Here is a 19,390-nt window from a genome sequence, read left to right on the forward strand (position 1 = left end):
CCTAGTTTGCAGAGGAAGGAAGGAAGTCTAAAAGACAGCAAGTGATCTGCCCAAGATGACACCACTAGTAAAGGGCAAGATCTGGTCTACTTTCTATGGAGTCCCTCTTTGTAGACAGAGAAAACAGGACATCAACATGATCAAACACAAAGCTTTCATTGCTATCCTGCTGTTGCGGATTTCACTCCTTTCTTTCTTTTTCACTCCACTGACATCATATTATGTGCCTCAATTACAGCTGTCAACTTCCTCCCACAATTGCTCTGCATTCTGGGCTGTAATTACTCGTCACAGTACTTGAGCCCACATGCTACAATTTCCCTATCAGCTAAGCAGCCCCTACTGCCTCCAAGGGACCATGGCTAATGCAGCCCACAGAGGTACATGCACCTGTGATTACTGCCATTTTCCACTTTAGTTATCCCAGGAGAAGTGCTATGCTAGAATGCCTTTTAAGTAATGCATAGTGACAACATTCTGATGTGGGTAGGTGGCCAAGAATCATTATCCTCCATGTTATTATTCGAGAATGGAGGATACCTTCAAGGTGGGAGCTGACATGTTCACTTGCATGATGGAGGGAGGACGTGAAGGTGTTGAGATCCATTGCCTTCCTTAATGCTGAGGGCACAAGGCTCTTTCCTAGATAACAAATTAAGCCTCCACTTATGACGAGTCAAAAGCTTCATTTAATAAACTACCAACTTGTGTTGTCCAAGAAAAAAACAGTTCCAGAAATAAAGAATTCCTTTAATTTCTTCTGTATAGGAATCCTTATAATTCATTTTAAAAGAATTCAAGAAGTTCACAGAACCTGAGAAATAAAAGGGCCTTGAACAGATGGGAGAATTGGGGTCTAAAGAGGGAATAGGACTTGGCTAAGTCACCTAGCAAGTGGCTGGCAAGAGTCAGATTTTAAGACTTCTAGAAGGGCCTTCTTTGCCTTGACTAAACCAAAGATTGAAAGAGAAGTATGATGCCACTTCTACCTTCAGTCTCCTGGGAACTTATGACACAGGCAGTTATAGAAACACCAGGTCCCTGGGATAGTTGTTCCTGCCATTGGTAACATCTTATTTCTGGGACACCCTAGTCCAGAGTGATGTCAAGAAACTCTGGCCAAGAAAGCCAAACTCTACAAGGGCTACTGGATGTGCCTGAGATGAACCCCCTCTCTGCACTTCAGGACTGAGAGAAGCTGATCAAGGTCAAGAAGTTGATTCAAAGAAACTGAGAAGCTTCTGGGGGAATTTGAAGGGATCAAATATAAGGATTTTTCCAATTTACCTGAAGCCCAGGACATCTAATCACTGTCACAAAAGGAGTTTAACTGAACTGGGGGTTAACCAAAACCCCTTCTCAGGAGGAAAGGCTAAGAAGGGTCCCTAAGGGCTGCTTCAGGCAAGGCACTGTGGAGTGAGCAATGACCTGAGGGACCTGCCTGGCATCTGGCAAGGACAAAGCTGAATGAACACAACCCTAAGTAGCATCATGACTAAACTTTGTTTTAAATTTTTTTAATTAATTTATTTATTTTTGTCTTTTTAGGGCCACATCTACAACATATGGAGGTTCCCAGGCTAGGGATCTAATTGGAGCTTCAGCTGCCAGCTTATGCCACAGCCACAGCAATGCTGGATGCAAGCCATGTCTGTGACCTACAACATAGCTCATGGCAATGCTGCATCCTTAACCCACTGAGCAAGGCCAGGTATTAAACCCAAAACCTCATGGTTCCTAGTCGGATTTGTTTCTGCTGCTCCCCAACGGGAACTCCATGACTAAATTTCAAAAAGCACTTCTCTCATGCCAGACACTTTTCTAATTGTTCTACATACATTATCTCATTTGATCCTCACAGTCGCCTTGTAACAAGAATTAGTGTGGTAGGGCCACCTACAAAGGTTTGTGAAAGGATTATTATACATAAGGACTCTCTCATTAATAACATTTCATAAGATACCAGGGTTATTCTGTATCCCCACAACCACTCTATGTTTGTATAAATAACATTTTTAACACATATTACTTTGAACTAGGGGAACACGCTAGTTTTGTAGATCAAAAAATGGTCAAATAGCAGGACTTTCATATGGTTCAACCTAATACATAAAATATATGTTCTTTATGAGAAGTAAGTAAAAAAAGTAAAGGTAAATACAATAGAGTGGGATATGTACTACCTAAGGGGTAATTATTGTGCACCTTAGGGAAAAAAATTCCACAAAAATTCTTTTTATGCACCAAATTTTCAGTGGAGGAGGGTAGTCGGGGGAGATGTCTAAGAGAAAATGCTAAGACCTGAAGGACATAGAAAGTAGTAAAGGACGTTAATTATTATGAGCCCAATTCAATAAATCAGGGAGCCATTAGGTCGCAATAAAGTAGCAGATGCAGGACTTGTACTACCACTGTAACACATCGAAAATTGGGAAAATATATGATCAATCATTCTTAGACATTGGACAGCAGATACTACAATATCATAATAACTGGGAGGAGGAAAATAAACAAGGTGAGTTCTTCAATTGATTAAAATCAGTAAGCTTTTAAAGATTGAAAAGAGTGTATTTTCTAATTATACTGACTTAAATTATAATTAAAAATAGAAAGAGATATGAAAAAGAAACAACTGAGTTTTAACTAATTTGGGTAAAAGAGAAATCCCAAGGAGAATTAAAACATATTTTGAACTGACTGAAAACAGAACACAACATATCAAAACTTGTGAGATGCAGCTGAAGCAATGCTAAGGGAAGATGTATAACTTTAAATAATTATATTAGAAAATAAATCAATGACTTAAACTTACATATTAAAAAGCTACAAAAGGATGACACAATTAGATCTAAAGTAAGTAAAAGAATGAGACAATAACAATAAAAGCAAAAATCAATCAAATAGAGAATGTACAAAGAATGGAGAAAATCAGTTAAACCAGAAGCTAATTCTTTAAATGTCACACCATAGGTTATAGGAAGCACAGGGATGGGAATAACTCATTAAGGAGGTCTGCTCAATGGAACATATTCTGACTGCAGGGTTGCTACCTTGGTGTGTCACCATCTTGAACAGCTACTGTGACCAACATTTCAATACACCCATCAAAAAAAGGAAAAAGAGAATCATCAAGAATGAAAGAGCAGATATTATTACAGAGTCTACAGTCACTAAAAGGATAATAAGAACTATAATGAATTAATAATGCTAATAAATCCAACATCTAAGTGAAAGAATCCTTTGGGAGGAAAAAAACACAAATAACCAAAACTGACTTAAGATAAAATAGAAATTCTGAATATAAATAATCCCATATCTATTAAAAACAACTGGATTTTTTATAAAAAAATTCCGCACAAAAAAAAAATCTCAGAGGAGGTGACTTCTTTTGTGAATTCTTTCAAACATCTGAGGAGGAAAGAATAACAATTCTACACAATATGTTTCATAAAATAGGGAAGGCAACAATACATGTCACTAGGCAAAGACATTAAAGGAAACCACTGGCAGCATTGCTTGGATCCTGCCTACCTAACAAATACTTAATAATATCTGCAATTTCAAGAGAAATAAAGATGTGTAACTGAAAAAAAATGCTTAAACATGTGCCATAAAAATATATGCAAATTTTTAAAGAATATTTATTTATACTAAATAAAAACTGGTAGCAATCTAGATATACATTAGCAAGAGAAGAGAATAAACAAATTGTTGTACATACGCATGGCAGGATACTACTCAAAAAAAAAAAGAGGAATAAATTGTAGATAGATACAACAACATGGATTAATCTTAAAAAAAAAAAATTTACATTGAGTTCAGAGGAGCCAGACACAAAAGAGTGTATTTGTATGTCCTATTTTTATAAAAATATAAAATATGCAAAAGTAACCAATAATCATAGAAAGCAGATCAATGGTTGGTTGCCTAAGGCCACTGTGAAGGTGACTGATTATAAAGAGGGATGAAGGTACTTATTGGAGGGTGGAAATAGTCTATTTCTTAACAGGGGTAATGTTTCAAATGTATATACCACTGCCGAAAACTTGAAATGTTAAAATTTCTACATTTTTATTACACGAAACTTATATCTCAACATAATTAAATTAAAAAGTAAGTCAGAGAAACAGGTATAAATGAAGACATTAGGAAGAATGTTATCAAGCTTGTCTCTAATGTTCCAGTTGGAACAACTTGATGGATGGTTCTCCTCACTACTGTGGAATGACATGCTGGAATGGAACCAGGTTTATGGTAGAACAGTATTGAAATGTTGAATTAAAAGTACCTATGGCAGTAGCGCTCTTTTCTCAGTGGGAGAGGGAAGAGGTGGGGGGCCCTGACTTGAAGCATTTCCTGATTTTCAGGGTGTAGATACATCCATCACATCTGATTTTGAGCTACCAATGGTTTAATACCCAGCTTAAATAATCCCAGAAATTTAACAGTAGGCTCTCCTCACCCAGAAAGAGCCAGCTCCATCATGCCACTGCCTATGAATCATCAAAACAAATATGTGAAGCAAGAAGCTATAGAAGTAGAGGGGAAAATAAAGTCATCAGTGAACAGATGTTAATAAAATTCAGGTATGTAGATGCAATTGAGGAAAAAATATAGGGGGAAAGAAAAGATGCCTATTACCTTGGGCATGTTGTTTTGAAAGGCCAACGAGAAGAGAATAGGTGAATGGAAGCGTGTGAGAAGCAAGAACCAGAGAAGCGAGAGGGAACACAGGATGGTATGGTGTCAAAGGAGCCCAGGTAAGGAGCCAAGAAGTGTTTAGCAGTGTAAATTTAGCTGAGGCAAATAAAGACTAACATTTGGGGGTACAGGTTAACGGTAACCTGTCAGAATGCAGTGTCAATGGACTTTTGGAAGCTGAATAGGCTACAGACAGATGCCTTCATCTATAAGTACAGGGTGGGAAGTAAGCACATAAAGAAATCTGCTCAGGGAGTTCCCTTGTAGTGCAGTGGGTTAAGGGTCTGGCATTATCACTATAGTGGTTTGAGTTGCTGCTGTGGCATGACTTCAGTCCCTGGCCCAGGAACTTCCACATGCCGTGGGTGCAGCCAAAAAAAAGAAGTCTGCTCAGTGGAATATATATTGGCTACAGAAGCCCATAGCTATAAACTGCCACTTTGGCAGGTCACCACCCTGATTAACTGCCATTACCAACATTAAATATTCTAACCAGGGACAGAGGTGTCTTGACACCTGAGCCAAGATTTCCAGGTCTAAACTTGTACCACAGAGAGAGAGAGAGAGCAAAAGAGAAACGTATTTACACAACTAAATATGTATAAAAAACAAGCACTGTGATATACTATGGAATATAAATGTAATAGATTTTTAAAGATATAGCAAGAGAGTTCAAAGACATTTTACGTTTGCAGCATGTTACTGTAACCTAAATTCCTAGGGCTCCTTCAGCTCCTTCCCTCCACTCCACACTTAACTCCCACCCCTGTGTGGGGTGTCTATATTCATTCTCCTTGGCCATCAGGGACACTTGGATGAAAAAGTCTGACAGATCGACTGAAGGCTTTGCTGACAAGTACCAAGAATCAGGGGATGATTTCCAGTGCTGAAGCTCTTTGACTTTTCAGGGTACCACCTATCCCCAAGGAACCTGGAGGATTGTTGCTTAGGGCCTTCCCAGAAGAAGTTGTCAGTCTTGTGATTTGACACTTTCATTTACCATCCTTCACATCATCCTATCTATTTGCCACCACTTCTGACAGCACCATGCTCACAAACAGCCCATGGTCCATTACATACCCTAGAACCCAGACTCAGAGACCACAGAGAGAGTCACGACACACGAAACCATGTGGACAAGGAACCACCAAGTTCTTACTGATGACAGTACCAGTTTCAGTGCCTGAGTCAGCAGGAGAGAGTGGATATGGGTTAAGGCCTTGATGGCCCTCTCATACTTCTTGTAACTGGGAGCTTATTGAGAGCTTCTCAGAACAGCTAATGGAACACTGGCTCTGCTTTAGAGAGAGTTTTTATATATAGACTCTAAGCTGTGCACACTTTTTTGTTTTAAACATCATACGTTCTCTCTGAGAAACTGTATGCAATACCCCTGGAATTGAGCTTGGCTACATGGAATGGCTCTGGCTCCGGCTCTGGCTCTCTGAAACCTTCACCGGCCAGACTAACCTCTGCATCTCCGATTAGGTGAAAGAAATTTGGACTTGAAGGGACCATGGAAGGTTTAGGATAAGGGTCTGCCCCATACTCTAGGAAGTTGACTAGGAGCTGTGTAGAGGGCAGATGAGAGATAAGAAAAATTAGAGGTTGGGGGGACAACTCGGATTTTATTTTAATGAGTCAGTGGTTCTCAATGGAGGGGATACCGCTCCTAAGACATGTTTTGAAATTCTGTGGTATCTGATGACTTATTACCAGTATTTAGTGAACAGGAGCCAAGAATGATAGACATCTAGGCATTTTAGGCCACACAACTAAAAACTGTTCTGAATTCCATATAAAAATTAAATAGTCCTTTTTATAATTGTCTGAGCCTGGCAATTAACTCTGTTTCACATGTATACACCTTACTAATGATATCTGAATTCTGAGAACACTTGTACTAGTCTGCATTTGTAGCTATTGTTCTCCAAGAAGCAAGAGGTGCCAGCATTTGTTTGCTTGATCACATACCCTAGTTTTTCTTTTTTTCTTTTTTGGCCATCCCATGGCATATGAACTTCCTGGGCCAGGGATTGGATCAGAGCCACAGCTGCAACTTATGCTGTACCTGCAGCAATCCTGGATCCTTTAACCCACTGCTCCAGGCAGGGGATTGAACCTGCATTCTGGCACTACAGAGACACCACTGATCCCACTGTGTCACAGCAGAAACCCCATGGTTTACTGAAATATATTATTTTGTCATAAACTACTTTCCCTTATTTCTTTGTATATTAAATTCAGGGTGTTAATTTGCTATTTTGGAATAATGTGTTTTGATAGATTATTTAACTACAATTTTAATTTCCATATACTTAAGAGACATAATAAATATTTAAAATTTTTATTTATTTTTTAGGAAAAAACAAAACAAAATCTAATCATGCTGAAAATGACTGGTTTAGGTGATAAAGAATAAGAGCCGTGAGAAACTAGGCAAAGGCCTGAGGGGGGAAAAAATCATTGTGGATGTAGAATTAACAGAATTTGGAAAATGATTGGCTTCAATGAATTAAAATCAAGCTCTGTTTCAACTTTCCCTTCCGCAGGCTAAATAAAGTCAGAGCCATCATCCATTTGGGTCTGCTTTACAAACCTTTCATTATTGTGGTTGCTATCTCTAGAAGCACTTCCTTGAGTCTCCACATGGTGTTCAGTTCTAGAGCACCAAGAGGAGCTTAAATATATCCAAATGAGGGGCTAATCCCAACTCCCAAACAAATATGCCATGCACAGCTCACAGACCTGACCGTGTATGTGGGGACGCATACGTAGCACACATTGTCAGTAGTCTGGAAACATTCCCTTGTTTTCTGCATTTGCTTAGTGACTTGCAACTATCAGCATTTGCATTTCTTTGATTAAGAGACTTCTTTGGCCACTGAAGCCTGCTCTGCCCAATGAAGGAGCCTGGAAGTGCTGGAATGAGTGCATCTCCCCATCCCCTAAACAGCCATCAAACAATAATTGGCTGGAGTTGGTGTATAAATACCCCAGCTATCTAGTTACTTTTCTTAAATTTTAATTTTACTGGATTATAGTTGACTTACAATGTTGTATTAGTTTCAGGTGTATAGCAAAGTGGATCAGTTATACATATAAATATATCCATTCTTTTTTCTCTTATATGTTATCAAAAACTATCAAGTAGATTTTCCTGTGCTATATGATAGGTTATTGTAAATCATCTATTTTATACAGTTAGTCCCTTTTATACAATAACTCTAAGATATGTGTCTTATGTTGACCTCCAGAGTTTCCCCAACAGGATAAAGCTCCACTTACTTACAGTTATAACTGACTTAATAATGCATCCTATATTGACTGCCTTTTTTGGCTTGTTTCCTTCTTCCTCTCCTGGTGTTTCTTTCCCCTCACCACTAAACTATATTGCTATCATAGCCTTGTCTGAAGGTCAGCTTCTAGAGGAACCCAAACCAAGACAACTTGTCACCTATTGCACTGGGTACCTCTTGTAGTAGATGGATGTAGTCAAAGAGCACAAGCCTGGGAGACAGGCGTGGGTCTAAGTCCAACCTGTACCAACTCATCATCTGACTTTAGGCATTGTCCTCTCTCTCTCTTTCCCTCCCTCCCTCTTTCTCCCTCTCTCTCCTTCAGTTTCTTTAGCTTTAAAATAAAGGATTTTTTGGGGGGGTCTTTTTTATTTTAGGGCCATATCCATGGCATGTGGAGGTTCCCAGGCTAGGGGTTGAATTGGAGCTACAGCTGCTGGCCTACACCACAGCCATAGCAACACCAGATCCGAGCTGCATATGCAACCTACACCACAGCTCACAGCAACGCCAAATCCTTAACCCAGTGAGTGAAGCCAGGGATCGAACCTGTGTCCTTATGGATGCTAGTCAGATTTATTTCCACTGAGCCACTACAGGAACCCCTAAAATAAATGATTTTGACTACATTGACATTCCCCACAATACATTCACGGGAAGAACATTCAATTTGAAGAATGTTAATAGTTGTCATGGGGGAAAGATGAGAGGAGAAAAAAGGTTCCCAGTTTGTTATATGCAGAAGTCTCTTATCTACTTCTCAGGACCACGCTGAGGTAGAAGTTGAGTGCCTCGCTCAGTGTCTGACATACGGCAAGCTTACAATAAATGGAGATTGATTTCAAACCCAAAGCAGTTAGCTCATGCTCTTACAGAATACGTCACCATTAGTCAGTGGTTCTTAACCTGAAGTTCATGCACTGTCTGGAATTATAATAAAAATTGTACAACTTGTACTCCTGCGCCCTTTTTTCTGGAGTGAATTTCTTAGATTTAATTGGGTTCTTAGACTCCCTAAAAGATTAAGACTTGAGCCATCTTGTCTTAAGCCATCTGGTCTTATCAATTGGTTTAAAACATAACAGTTGGATTCCTGTTGTGGCTCAGGTTTCCCCGAACCTGATTAGTACACATGGAGATGCGGGTTCCACCACTGGCCTCACTCAGTGGGTTAGGGATCTGGCATTGCTGCAAGCTATGGTGTAGGTCTAGACACAGCTCAGATCCTGAGTTGTTGTGGCTGTGGTGTAGGTCAGCAGCTGCAGCTCTGATTTGACCCCTAGCCTAGGAACTTCCATATGCTGCAGATGTGGCCCTAAAAAAATTAAAATTAAAAATAAATAACAGAAAACCAGCACTTCTTAGTTTTAATGACCAATCAACAAACTTTTTTTTCTTTTTTTTGCTTTCTAGGGCCACACCCATAAGCATATGGAAGTTCCCAGGCTAGGGGTTGAATCGGAGCTACAGCAGCTGGCCTATGCCACAGCCACATCAACGGGGGATCCAAGCCGTGTCTACGACCTACACCACAGTTCACGGCAATGCCAGATTGCTGACCCACTAAGCAAGGCCAGGGATTGAACCCGAATCCTCATGGACACTAGTTGAACTCATTTGCACTGTGCCATGATGGGAACTCCCAGCAAACACTAATTAAACATCCCCCCCCCCCATTTTTTATATCCAGGTCTTGGTGCAGTGGTCAGTCACTAAGAATTTCTGAGCTATAAATGCAAAATGCTCAAGTAATACGAAAATGTAAGAATTCGGTTGATATAAGAAAAAAAAAACTAATGGATCTTAAATATCCTAGGATTTATTGGGAACTGTTTTTGTATTTGAATAGAAATTCTTTTTTAAAAAAATTCTGGTAGTTTGATGATATATGCTATATGTTTGAATGGAGTGGGATATTCCCTAAATGGATCAGAACAACTGGGTTAATGTTGAATATTTTTCCTCCACCTTTTTCTGTTGGAAGAGCAGACAGATCACAGGTCTTAGATGCAAATGCTTTGCCCTCCATCAGACCATTCATCAGGTCGCTGTGCCCTGGTGTTTATTTGGAAAATATGTTCACTATATCTGTGATTTCCCAGTAGCTTGCACTGTCCTTTCCCATTTGTAAGGCCTTGCCAAAGGGTGTCCTGAATGTTGGGATACTAATGTCATCTCAAACCATGAGTAACATGCTCTCTCCACATGAGTCAGCCTCAGGGAGAATAGAACCAACTGCTAGAAGTGTTTCCAGCTCCAATTTTCTCAATGTTTTTCTCCCTATGAAGCTAAATCTTTGGTTGTTACTGACAACTGTTGTGACCACATTTGAAAGAATGTGCAAGGAGCTGTGTGGAGGAAGTGTGAGGAGGTGGGAAGGAAAGGAGATAAATTGGCAGAAATGATTTTAAAAGATGCTTGTTTTCCCAATTACTTAAGCTTACCTGGTTTTGTCGACATCAAGAGAGGCATAATTTTCCAGTTTTTAAAAAACAAATTACGCCTCGGTAGAAAATAAATGTGTTATCATGAGTAAAAGGAAAATATATTGTCAAAATAATTGCTATGGTAGATAGAATCCGGTTTCAGGAAATTCTTTTCAATTTCTTACAGGCAAAGAATAATCTTACTAGAATAAACTAACCAACATCATCGGCTTCTGCTACACTTTCTCTTTATCAGTTAAATTTCTGAGTTTGATGGGTCTTCACATTTTTGTGAATATGAGGACCCCTTTTAATATTTTTTTTAAATTGAGAACCTTAAAATGCTAGTTGTACTATTAAAGGGTGAAAATATAAAATACCATTCCAGTTATATATTGCTCCTTAAAAAACTGCTTCAATGTTGATTTGTTTGGCTTACAAGTGGGCATCTGGGCAGGTATTGGAAAAGATAGCTCATTTCTTCTCCACACAGCAAGCTAAGGTAGCTTAAAGACTGGAGATCAGTTCTCCTCCTCAGGCGTGTGATCCCATTTCCTCTCTCACCTTCACCCAATCATCATTTTCCAACTGTTCAATATTCTCTTGAACCCTCCTAGGTGAGCCCTAAACATTGATACATGAACTTTTTGCTTTGTACCTTATAAATAAGCATTGTGTTCTAGAAAGGCTCCATGGAGTTTAAAAGTAGAGGAATAAATGGATATGCTACACAGTTACTTAAAAAAAAAAAAAATGCCTTAAAAAAAAAGGTCTGGGGGTCAGAATCACTGGAGGCCTCAGGCACTCACATGACCAGAGGTTGATTGTGACTATAGGACCTCGGCTGGGGCTGTCATCCACAAAACCTATATGTAGCCTCCCATGTGGTCTCTCTGCTTTCTCATGGCAGAGAGTGATTGAGTTCCAAGAAAAAGTGTCCCAAGAGAATCAGGTGTTACCTGTATTGCCTTTTATGACCTGGGCTCGGAAGTCACATAGCTCATTTCTGCTCCAGTAAAAACATAAAGGGTACAGTGTCAACACTGTACTGTATGAAGAATGTGTGGATCAGAGATACTATTGTACCCATTTTGAAAATACTATCCTCCACAAATAGCAAAAAGCTCTTGATTTAGGTAATGCTTTTAAATGAATGCATGAGCCTATCATCCCTGGCAATGATGCCTCAAGATCTAGGGATTTCTTAGTATCATTGGGCACCTCTGCTCCAGAACAGATGCAGGTCAGACACAGTCCAACGCGGTCAAAGCAGATGGTCACAGCTTAAGACGTTGACCATGCCATGTTCCCATCCACAGAGGTTGGATCTTCTTGGCCTCTATTGAGCATATCTTCCAGCCCAGTCCACATTCTGTTCATTCTGGTCTTCATTCAATCATTCTCCTATGTGTAGCTTTTCCTTCATTCAGCCAGCAGCAATTTTTCTCTAAAAATACGTACTTATTTCCAAAGTAGCCCACCTCACAAACCAACTTTGGGTCCATTTTCCTACAGAAATAACAACAATAAGATAAGCAGCTACCATTTTTGGTAGCCAGACCCTAAACTGAATGCTTAGCAGACATCAACTAAATTAACCACCACTGATATGTTAAGGCAGGGTCTGAAAACTATCCTATTTTTTAATTAAAAAAACCCTAAAGTTTATAATAAACTTTTCCCCAAATCTCAGTAAGTTATGAGCAAGGTCTCACAAAGACCTTGCTTTTAATCATTATGACATGATGGGTTCCTATACAGTATAGGTTGGTCTCCTTAATGTGACATTCATAGACTTTGATGAGGTAGACATTATTTTTCTAGTTTTACATAATAACAGTTTTCCTTCACACTAATACAGCTTATATGACAGTCATCTAGTGCGTCTTACTATAGCACAGTATTTTTTCTTTGTTCATTTCCTTAATCGGTCTTTCTACTCTCCGGCCGGCAAAATAGAAATTCCTTGCTCAAATGCCATCTTCTCTAGGAAGTCTTTCCTGACTTCTTCAGTTAAATGTTCCCTCTTCTTAATATCCATGACAACAGTATATTCCTCTACTAAAGTTCTCCTGACATCAATTAATTTATTTGTATGACTATCTTTTACACCACGTAATGAGGCTTAGGATGTGCTATTTATCTGTACAGTCTCAAAGACTAACACAACACTTGGTACTAAGTAGCCATTTATTCTATAAGTTGGAATTTCACCTTCCTGTCCTAATGGAGGAACAGATACCACACTAGTACTCTTGTAGTAAATGACTATAAACCTAGACATATTATATAAAATAACTGTTTTCTGATGTTGAACCAAAGGCAGTGTAATACTGTGATCTCTGAGAGACAGGAAACAAACAAGATAATTCCCAAGATTACAATGGCTTTCTGTTTTCAGGAACTTTCCAGACTGTAGTACAGAGAGAGGGAGGCAAAACAGAACACAGTTGCTTCGCAGCGCTAAAAAGATAGATGTGAATTTGGGGTTACTGAGGCAGCTAGAATTTCTGGAACAAAGTAAGCTATACACAGAAGGAGCTCTAAAAATGTGTTTAAGGATCCCCTTAAGTCTTTGGCTGAAAACGAACCTGTGAATGTGTTAGAGAAAAACTCCATGAAGCTAGACTGAAAATGTCTATCAGAGGAAAACAACTACTGGGAACTGCAATTTAAACAAATTCCAGAGTTTGCATAGTGCTGAAAGATGTTTGCATTCTGACTAGCCAGAGTAGAGAGACTTTGATGAAAATTCCAGAAATTCAATAAAACCCATAGGAAGAGAACTAGCCTAACCCTAGTGTAAGAGTCACTCTACACCAACTCTTTAAAAGTTTCTAAAAAAAAACCATAAAAGAATTATGTTGATCCATGAACAAATTAAATGGCTGCTGGACAAAGCACTAAACTCTATTATAAAAAAAGACAAAATCCTTCAGAAATATAGTACTCATAATGTCAACTATACAAAAAAATTTACTAGATATGTGAGCATAAATGCATAATGGGTAACCAAAATAAAAATCAGAAAAATAGACTACAACCAAGAAATGAGAAAAATGATGAGATTTGCAAACAAGAACTTTAAAACAGCAATTATAATTATATTCAAGAATTTAAAGGAAACTATTAACATAATGAGTAAACAATAGGAAATCTTAAGAGAGACTTAAGATAGAACAAAATGGTAGTTCTAGAATTAAAAATCACATGACTTAAAAAAATTATGAGATGCGTTTAACATCAATTAGATAATGCATAAGAAAGGCTAATACACTTGAAGACAGAACAAAAGAGATTATATAAATGGAAGCAGATAAGAGATAAAGTATTGGAAAAAGACAGTCTCAGGGACAATTATCCTGTGGTGCAATATCAAGAAATCTAGTGTATGTATAATTGGAATGCCAGGAAGAGACAAAAAAGAGGGGTAAAGAAAACATTTACAGAAATAGTGTTTGAAAATTTTTAAGTGACATGAAAAAATAAATCCACAGAAAAAATAAATCCTCAGTGTGCTTCAAGCAGGATAAACACACACACACACACACACACACACACACACACACACACACACTCTACACTCCAATCATAGTGTATTGTAATCATTCTAAACTAATGATGTGCTAAATGATAACAAAAAAATCTTAAAATCAGATGGGGGGGAGACAAAAATGGATGAAGGAACAATTATAAGAATTACCACTGGTTTCTCATCAGAATTCAAACCAGGGAAAATTGGAACAGTCACATCTTATAACTATTATTTCCTAATATTTTTTAGTTGATAAAGACTTTCCCACTCATGTTTTCATGTAAGCTTTACAACATTACCCAGTGAAGCAAACAGGATTAGGATTATTCTTCTAATTTTAGAAATGTAGAAGGTAGATTCGGAAATGTGAATTTAACCAACAGAGCTAGAACCAAATCCTGATCTTCACGGTACCCAGTTCATCACCATTGCCATCACAATGGCTGGTACACCTCACTTGGACTGATCTGTTATGCCTCTCCCTCTGGGCCGACTTCCTGCACTTGCCTTCTAATTAAAACAGCTTTGACACAACAATAATCCCCTTTCCTCGCCAAACTCCATCTGCCAGTTTTCTGCCTTCCCAATCCTACATTACAGCTCTGGACTCTGAGGAGCCTGAGTGATCCCTTTACTCCTTCCCAGGTACGAAACACAAATATGAAACTATGGTTTAATCATAGCTCAGCTGCCTGCTTGAGTGGTTCATCTGATTCTGACCTACCCTATGTTATATCCTACCCCAAGCTTGGGCCACTGCAACCCAATGTCCTCCCCTGTTAAAGTTGGCTATCCTCTTACTGGCTCCTTAATGTCCGAGCTTCCAGCACAAAACAGAAAAGTTCCTTTAAGGGAAATATTAAAGTTAGAAATAGCAAACCATAGTTAAACTCCTCATGTGTTTTCTGTGGGAAAGGGGTGCTTCCCTGGTCTAGTCTCATCCTCTAGAGGTTACATCACCAGACACAAAATGGGATTCACTCAGTATGTGTCTCCTAGAATGCTCTGCAAGACAGAGTGAAGTTGAGAGAATGTGATGCACAAGATTTCACCAATTCATAAATCCGTTTATCCAGACACATAATCCAAGGTTCTGAGAAAGTTGCTTGCAGAAGGTGAGCTGGTGGCAGGACTAAGATCAAGCTTCTTTTGATTACTCCCATAGTGTCTCTCCTTTCTCAGGTAAGTTTCAATGTAAGAAAGCAATGATTCTGGGAACCAGTCTGAGCCACTGTTGCTCAGTGGGTTATGTAAGCAACTAGTATCCATGAGGATGTGGGTTCGATCCTTGGCCTCGCTGAGTGGGTTAAGGATCTGGCGTTGCCATGAGCTGTGGTGTAGGTCTCAGATGAGACTCAGATCCCGTGTTGCCATGCCTGTGGCTGTGGCCAGCAGCTGCAGCTCTGATTTGACCCCTCGCCTGGGAACTTCCACATGCCACAAGTGCAGCCCTTAAAGAAAAAAAAAAAAAAGCAATAACTCTCTCTGGTTGGGAGAGTTTCTCTCAAATGAGGTTCAGACTGAAAGAGGAGAGAACAGGCTTTATTCCCCAAGATAAGACTGTACATTTATATATTCCCAAGGTTTCTCCTTTGAGGGGGTTTCAGTGCATGCCTCTCACAAGCCACCCAATGTTTTCCCTAGGAAATATGTTTGCTTGTTCCTTTTTCTCTGCTTGAAATGCAGTTCTCACATAGGCAGCTAAACCCTAAAGAGTTTGCTGATTCAATTTCTAACTGTTCTTTTCCAAGTGTTTTCTACTTTAGAGCCCTCCTCACCCCATTGAAGGTGGTGATATGAAATTCAGAATGAATAAGTTCAGTCTTGGGAACCTTGCTGCATTTCTTTAGAAAAGAAAATCAGCTCAACCTTTGATAAGCATGTCTCAAAGTTTAATTTCCTTAGAATGTCAGGGGAAGGCAGTGTAATGAGCATGTATCAAGCCTGTGGCCTTGTGAGGAAATTTCAAGAAGGTCTACCTGCTTCTGGGAGGAAGCAGCACTTTGCCCTGAGGCTAAACATACCCCTTGGCATTTCATGAACCCTTTCTGAAGGGAGCGGAGGGACAGCTCCTCCCAGCAACATATCTGTTGTAGGTAGTAAGAAAGAGGCCAGCCAGGAGTTAAGAGTGGAGATTATTACAGTTATTATTATTGCTGTTGTCATTATTATGATCATGTTGCAAATTCACTTAATGGTAACAACAAGGCCTGGCCCTAAAAAGAGATTCAAAAAAGATGTAACCTCTGCCCAGAGGCCTCAGTTTTCAGCGGGATGTTTTCCCAGGAATCCATTCTCACAGGCTTCTGGTTCCTGCTGTGGATATGTGTCTGTGTGCTCTGACCAGCCTGGCCAGATTTGTGTTGATAAGCTATGCACTCAGAGGAACAGTCTAGTTCACATACACTCTACTCCTGCTTTTCATAAACTAGAGTCTTTTTTTAAAGATAACATGACAGATTTATTGACATAATTACGCATATACTGCCATCTTCTCAAATAGGATTTAGAGAACCAAATAAGATGCCTGGAGTTGGACGTGACCTCAGAGAGCCAACTACATAATGCTCAAATTCTGCCTTTCCATCTCCTGCTCATTCTTGTATACTCCTGATGTTGAAGAACCTAGCAACTTTTAAAGCAGTCTATTCCATTCCTAGACAGTTTTGATAGAAAGTCCCTTCTTACATTAGGACCAGAGGCATCTGCTGAGTCATATTTTCTCTCCTTTCAGAGAGCAGCATCTCTAATCTGTACAGGAAAGCAGAGGTTCCTCCCTCTCCTGGCACATGGCTCTGCCCTCTCTGGAAGGCTCCCTAGCACTGGAGCTCTCTTATTGCTTCTGGCTTCTCTATGGTTGCTCTTCAGTTCCCCAGGGCATCATTCAGAATTCATGCTCCAGTAAATGGGCTGATGCTTAATAAGTCTCCCCAAAGCTTAGTGGCTTAAAACAGGAACAAATCATGATTTGTTACGATTCTGAGCATTGCCTGAGGAGTTGCTCTGCAGCTACCTCCTGGGCTGCCACAGCTGGGCTGGAAGAGGCAGGCTGGCATGACTCCTGTGTCTGGTAGTTGGTTCTGTCTGTGGCCTGGGTTATCCTCCACAGCTATCCTCCACATGGCCACTCTTTCTTCACTAGGATGAACTGGGGTTCTTAAGTGATGGTCTCCAGACAGTCTTCCAAGGGGGTGAAAATGGAGGCTGCATGTCCTCTTAAGGACTAATCTTGAAAATAGCACATTATTTCTGCCACATTTCTATTGGTCAAAACAAATCAAAAAGACTGCCCAGATTCAGGGTGGGGAAACAGACTCCATCTCTTGATAGGCTGTAACATATTATTCAGTCTAGTAGCACCCTTTCTGCTGGGACACATGACAGATATGTGTACAGAAGGTAGAAAGGACAGATAGAGCATGAAGGCTTTCCTCTTCTCTCTTTTCCACTCTGTTCCTTCATTTTCTCAAGACCAGTATCTCTGGGTATATGGTTACATACAAATTTATTTTATACAGAGTTTCAATGATTTGGGAAGATAATTATTCATATTGAAAGGAAGAAAGTATAGTTGCAGAAAACTTGAATATTGCCTTGAATCTCAAAAATGGACCTTAAAGACTTATGAAGAGATCCTCTGTGACAACTTTTCAAACTTTCATGCTGTACCCTTTATCTTCAGGCTCAAGAGTTTCCTCCTCCCTCATATCAAGTGTCTCATGTCAAGGATTGACAATACAAATTGCCACCTCTGTTCTACTTCCTTTTAGGAAATCTTACCTCTTTTGAAGGAAAGGATCCTCCCCCCCCCCCCAATTCTTAGCCCTTTCCTAATATACAATGACTTATCTTTTTATCCTGTGGTCTTAGCACCCCAAACCTTCAACTGATGTTAGTCATCAATCAAATTTCATAGACAGGCAGATGCATGATGGGTGCTGGGTCCCTGGGATAAGTTGAGTGTGAAGGAGCCTTTTGGAATTTCCTTTTTAAAATCTCCTTGTGAAAGCTGAGGCTGGCAGTTCCTCTTGCCAGGGACCTAATAAAATAAGATCAAATCCCAAGAACAAACGTGTGTGTTTGTGTGTGTGTGTGTGCACATGTACATGTGTGAGTGTATTTGTGGAGAGACTGAGGATGGTTCAGGTAGAGTGGGATTTTCTCAACTAAAAATAGAGTCTGTATAGCACAGGAAACTATATTCAATATTCTAAAATAAACCATAATGGAAGAGAATATGAAAAGACATATATATGAAACAAATATGAAAAGATACATGCAATGAATGTGAAAAGATACATATGAATATGAAAATATATATATCATTTTGCTGTATATCAGAAACTAACACAACATTATAAATAATTTATACTTCAATCTTAAAAAAGAATAGACTACCAAATAGAATACCATTAAATATACTAAAATAAATATATAAGTAAATCTACTGCATTGGTAAACCAAAACTAAAACAAAACAAAAATGGAGTCAATGGAACCTCTATTATTGAATGAGAAGTATTTGGTTTCTCTCCTTCTCAGTTTTAATCCCTGCTAGAATCATAACATTCTGTGTCCCACACTGTTAATTCAGTGGTCCCTACCCCAACCACACATGTACATACCAACACACCTCTGAAGCGATGGGCTGACTCCTCTTACTGTATCTTGGAAGAAATTCATCTCTTTATAACCTCTCACCACCAATAATTATTTTCTCCTGAGGACACATAGACACATAGACAAGGTCTAATTTATCTTTTATGGGAGGCTTTCATGTATTTCAAGGTAATCACCATGTCCTTCACAAGACTATTCTCTTAGTTTTTTTTTCTTTTTAGGGGCACACCCACAGCACATGGAGGCTCCCAGGCAAGGGGTCAAATCAGAGCTGCAGATGTCAGCCTATACCACAGCCTATACCACAGCAATGCCAGATCCCAGTCACATCCGTAACCCATGGTACGCCACAGCTTGTGGCAATGCTGGATCCTTAACCCATTGAGTGAGGCCAGGGATCAAACCCACATCCTCGTGGATACTAGTCGGGTTCTTAAGCTGCTGAGCCACAACAGGAATTCCCCTCTTAGTCAAATATTGGGCGCCTGGCTTAACAGAATGTTATCTGACAAATGTTAGTTGATCGATGCAAAAAAGACAAGAAAATGTATTTATGAGAAAACTCCCACCATTGTTTTATTCTAGATATTTCAGCCATGCATTTAGCAAAAATCCAAATGGCTGGACACAGGATATGGATAATGAATGAGATATTGAACATAAAGTGTTAAATTATTAATTCTGTTTCTGTTTCTCTTCTTTTGTGTCCAGCACCTATTTAAAAAAGACAAGAATTAAAGAAAACTGTGGGAAAAGATCCTATATTCAATCTAATAATTCTTTTCTCTAACTAGACAAGTCTTACAAATT

At 39.3% G+C, this 19,390-nt stretch overlaps 1 long non-coding RNA gene across 3 annotated transcripts in view; it reads right to left on the reverse strand.

The window, feature by feature from the left end:
* The window catches only part of LOC110256384 (uncharacterized), a 288,353-nt gene that overhangs the window by 88,990 nt on the left and 179,973 nt on the right, over positions 1 to 19,390 (reverse strand). The window contains exon 1 of one of the 3 annotated variants that reach the window (XR_014824515.1): positions 18,594 to 18,625. The exons of the other annotated variants lie outside the window; for them this stretch is intronic. This is a non-coding gene — a long non-coding RNA (uncharacterized LOC110256384). Of the gene's footprint in view, positions 1 to 18,593; positions 18,626 to 19,390 lie in introns of those variants that run through there. 3 annotated transcript variants of the gene reach the window in all.

The sequence above is a fragment of the Sus scrofa genome, chromosome 13, assembly GCF_054392235.1.
Source record: "Sus scrofa isolate SSC_HxYL_T2T_F1_AM1 chromosome 13, Sscrofa_HxYL_maternal_Yorkshire_Landrace_v2.0, whole genome shotgun sequence".
In the NCBI taxonomy this organism is placed as follows: Eukaryota; Metazoa; Chordata; class Mammalia; order Artiodactyla; family Suidae; genus Sus; species Sus scrofa.